Source organism: Heterodontus francisci, unplaced genomic scaffold, assembly GCF_036365525.1.
Source record: "Heterodontus francisci isolate sHetFra1 unplaced genomic scaffold, sHetFra1.hap1 HAP1_SCAFFOLD_1885, whole genome shotgun sequence".
NCBI lineage: Eukaryota > Metazoa > Chordata > Chondrichthyes > Heterodontiformes > Heterodontidae > Heterodontus > Heterodontus francisci.
In genome coordinates, this window is record NW_027141658.1 from 5,001 (window position 1) to 10,000 (window position 5,000).

Below are 5,000 nucleotides of genomic sequence, written 5' to 3' on the forward strand. Positions count from 1 at the left end.
CGCCTGACAGACAAAGATAACCGTTCACAAGGAGCCTTGTTATTTCGCACCAAGTCTTTTGCGGGCATAGTTTCTTTCTTTGACATGTATATCTGTATGAAGGTCGGCTTTGCTCTGCCATCGCAGCCTCCCTTCTTTGCTTTTCTCACTGTACCAACAGACATGTCATAGACTTTGGTTTTTTTTTTCATTATTCTTTTCCTGTGGGTGTGGTGTGCCTCCGCACCCCCCAATCTGTTCCAAGGCCTTGTTTCTCTCGCTCGCCAAAACACTTTGTCTGTTTTCACAGCCAGTCTACCGGCCTAGACCCAACTGTGCGATATTTCAGAGCCGGCAACAGAGCATGGAAAGTCCGCCAGATTTACCCTTAAATGCTCATAAATGACTTCCAGGCACTCTCGGAAGGTCTTTTATTTCAAAAGAAGGTCCTTCCTTGAGGGAGCACTTCTTCGGCACTTTGCAAGTGCAACCGCTGCCAGCAAAAGTTCTGAAAATCGAGTTCCCGAAAATCTCCGGGTACCCCGCCAACCCCCAGCCACCCGAATCGCAAGTGTCAATTCGGCGGGTTGCCTGCCGGTAGTCCTTCCGAAAATGAGGCGCCAAATCGCCGCAACGGCCATTTTTCATTTCGGCATCGGGACTTCCGACGGCAACTGATTAACTAGCCCGGGGACTAGAGCGGCAGCAAATGCAACGTGCCCTCTTGGCGGAGCAACTTGACCGCCCCCGTGGGGAAAGGTCAACTCGGGGCCCGGGAAAGTCGCCGAGTCCGACCCCATACACTTCCATGAGTTGGGGGTTTTGGCCTTCCCGGCCCAAGGCTCGCCTTATTTCGGCCTGCACTTTCGGAAAAGGGTGCATTCCTTTTGTTAATGATTTCACCAGCCCGGGTCTTAGCCTCTGCCCCGACGGCTAAGTCTTTTGGTTAATGATTTCCTGCGGCTGGGACTACCCTTTCCCCCCGCCCTGCAGGCACCCGGGTCGGGAGGCCGTCGGGGGCACTTTCCGGGGCAAATCCGGACCCTTACGCAAGGGAGAGTGCGCCCCCCGCCTCGGCCGGGGGTCAGGCTGCCGCTATTAAGCCCGACAGAAAACCCGAAAAATGGACGAAAATGGAAAAAATCCCCATCCGAAAAAGGCTTAAAAGTCGGTTGGGCGGCAGCTAGGGTCGGTCTCTGCAGACCTGGAGGCTCGGGTGGACTCTTGGAATAAACGTCCAAGTCCGACTTGCCACCTCCTACTACTGTGCAGATACCCCGCCAACCCCCAGCCACCCGAATGACAAGCGTCCGATCAGCGGACGAATTTGACAACTCTGGCCGGACCTCTGGAACTCCATCCCGGGTAACCGGGGCAAATTTTTCCGCTTGATCGCCCTTCCACTGGTTAACCATTTGCCCTTTCGGACTTAGTCTCTGGACATTATTCGACGGATTTTCTGGTTAACCATTTGCCCTTTCGGACTTAGTCTCTGGGCATTATTTTCGACTTTTGGTTAATGATTTCACACTTTTTACTTACTTTTGCGCTTTTTGGTTAATGATTACTCTGCTTACTGGTTAATTATTTGCCCTTTCGGACTTAGTCTCTGGACATTATTTTCGAGTTTTTGGTTAATGATTTCACACTTTAACATATTTTTGCGCTTTTGGTTAATGATTACTCTGCTTACTGGTTAACCATTTGCCCTTTCGGACTTAGTCTCTGCACATTATTTTCGACTTTTTGGTTAATGATTTCACACTTTTAACATATTTTTGCGCTTTTTGGTTAATGATTTCATACTTTTTACTTACTTTTGCGCCTTTTGGTTAATGATTACTCTGCTTACTGGTTAACCATTTGCCCTTTCGGACTTAGTCTCTGGACATTATTTTCGAGTTTTTGGTTAATGATTTCACACTTTTTACTTACTTTTGCGATTTTTGGTTAATGATTACTCTGCTTACTGGTTAACCATTTGCCCTTTCGGACTTAGTCTCTGGACATTGTTTTCGACATTTTGGTTAATGATTTCACACTTTTAACTTAATTTTGCGATTTTTGGTTAATGATTACTCTGCTTACTGGTTAACCATTTGCCCTTTCGGACTTAGTCTCTGGACATTGTTTTCGACATTTTGGTTAATGATTTCACACTTTTAACTTAATTTTGTGCTTTTTGGTTAATGATTTCATACTTTTTACTTACTTTTGCGATTTTTGGTTAATGATTACTCTGCTTACTGGTTAACCATTTGCCCTTTCGGACTTAGTCTCTGGACATTGTTTTCGACATTTTGGTTAATGATTTCACACTTTTAACTTAATTTTGTGCTTTTTGGTTAATGATTTCATACTTTTTACTTACTTTTGCGATTTTTGGTTAATGATTACTCTGCTTACTGGTTAACCATTTGCCCTTTCGGACTTAGTCTCTGGACATTATTTTTGGGTTTTTGGTTAATGATTTCACACTTTTTACTTACTTTTGCCCTTTTTGGTTACTGATTACTCTGCTTACTGGTTAACCATTTGCCCTTTCGGACTTAGTCTCTGGACATTATTTTCGAGTTTTTGGTTAATGATTTCACACTTTTAACATATTTTTGCGCTTTTTGGTTAATGATTACTCTGCTTACTGGTTAATTATTTGCCCTTTCGGACTTAGTCTCTGCACATTATTTTCGAGTTTTTGGTTAATGATTTCACACTTTTAACATATTTTTGCGCTTTTTGTTACTGATTTCATACTTTTTACTTACTTTTGCGCCTTTTGGTTAATGATTACTCTGCTTACTGGTTAACCATTTGCCCTTTCGGACTTAGTCTCTGGACATTATTTTCGAGTTTTTGGTTAATGATTTCACACTTTTTACTTACTTTTGCGATTTTTGGTTAATGATTACTCTGCTTACTGGTTAACCATTTGCCCTTTCGGACTTAGTCTCTGGACATTATTTTCGGGTTTTTGGTTAATGATTTCACACTTTTTACTTACTTTTGCGATTTTTGGTTAATGATTACTCTGCTTACTGGTTAACCATTTGCCCTTTCGGACTTAGTCTCTGGAGATTATTTTCGAGTTTTTGGTTAATGATTTCACACTTTTTACTTACTTTTGCGATTTTTGGTTAATGATTACTCTGCTTACTGGTTAACCATTTGCCCTTTTGGACTTAGTCTCTGGACATTATTTTCGGGTTTTTGGTTAATGATTTCACACTTTTTACTTACTTTTGCGATTTTTGGTTAATGATGACTCTGCTTACTGGTTAACCATTTGCCCTTTCGCACTTAGTCTCTGGAGATTATTTTCGACTTTTTGGTTAATGATTTCACACTTTTAACTTAATTTTGTGCTTTTTGGTTAATGATTTCATACTTTTTACTTACTTTTGCCCTTTTTGGTTAATGATTACTCTGCTTACTGGTTAACCATTTGCCCTTTCGGACTTGGTCTCTGGACATTATTTTCGAGTTTTTGGTTAATGATTTCACACTTTTTACTTACTTTTGCGATTTTTGGTTAATGATTACTCTGCTTACTGGTTAATTATTTGCCCTTTCGGACTTAGTCTCTGCACATTATTTTCGAGTTTTTGGTTAATGATTTCACACTTTTAACATATTTTTGCGCTTTTTGGTTACTGATTTCATACTTTTTACTTACTTTTGCGCCTTTTGGTTAATGATTACTCTGCTTACTGGTTAACCATTTGCCCTTTCGGACTTAGTCTCTGCACATTATTTTCGACTTTTTGGTTAATGATTTCACACTTTTAACATATTTTTGCGCTTTTTGGTTAATGATTTCATACTTTTTACTTACTTTTGCGCCTTTTGGTTAATGATTACTCTGCTTACTGGTTAACCATTTGCCCTTTCGGACTTAGTCTCTGGACATTGTTTTCGACATTTTGGTTAATGATTTCACACTTTTAACTTAATTTTGTGCTTTTTGGTTAATGATTTCATACTTTTTACTTACTTTTGCCCTTTTTGGTTAATGATTACTCTGCTTACTGGTTAACCATTTGCCCTTTCGGACTTAGTCTCTGGAGATTATTTTCGAGTTTTTGGTTAATGATTTCACACTTTTTACTTACTTTTGCGATTTTTGGTTAATGATTTCACACTTTTTACTTACTTTTGCGATTTTTGGTTAATGATGACTCTGCTTACTGGTTAACCATTTGCCCTTTCGGACTTAGTCTCTGCACATTATTTTCGAGTTTTTGGTTAATGATTTCACACTTTTTACTTACTTTTGCGATTTTTGGTTAATGATTTCATACTTTTTACTTACTTTTGCGATTTTTGGTTAATGATGACTCTGCTTACTGGTTAATTATTTGTACTTTCGGACTTGGTCTCTGGACATTATTTTCGACTTTTTGGTTAATGATTTCACACTTTTAACATAATTTTGCGCTTTTTGGTTAATGATTACTCTGCTTGCTTGTTACTGATTTCCCCTTTCGGACTTGATCTCTGGCCGTTCTTTTCGACCTTTTTGGATCAGGTTTCCACACTCTGAAATTATTTTGGGCTCACTGATTAGGCGAGATCAAGGGGGCATGCCTGGGCACTTTGGGCTCAGTTTGGGAAGGCGGCGTCCGTGTGCTCCTCCGCCCTTCCCGCACTTGCGGCTAGGTTTGCCAAACTGCGCTGACCCGCAGCCCTGCCTTTTTGCCCACGGCACGGAACGACTCAAGTCTGGCTCCGTTCCAGGCCGTTGCCTCCGGCTGCCCGCCGTCCGGCCGGCCTGGGACGTACCCCGGCTGACGGCGCCGGAGCCCCTCTAGCAGCCACCGGTGCCGCGGGCCAATGGGTCCGGGCGTTCCGGAGCTATCGGTGGGGAAGTGCTCTCCCCTTTTCCTGACGCCGTTCGCCCGAGCAGAGGTGCAGCCTGACGGGACTGCTGTCGCCTTCCGCGGCGCACCGGCCCCTTTCACCTGCCGTCGACCGCGCGGAGCTCGGACCTTCCTCCCCGAAGTTATGGCCCCGGCGCCGGAGGG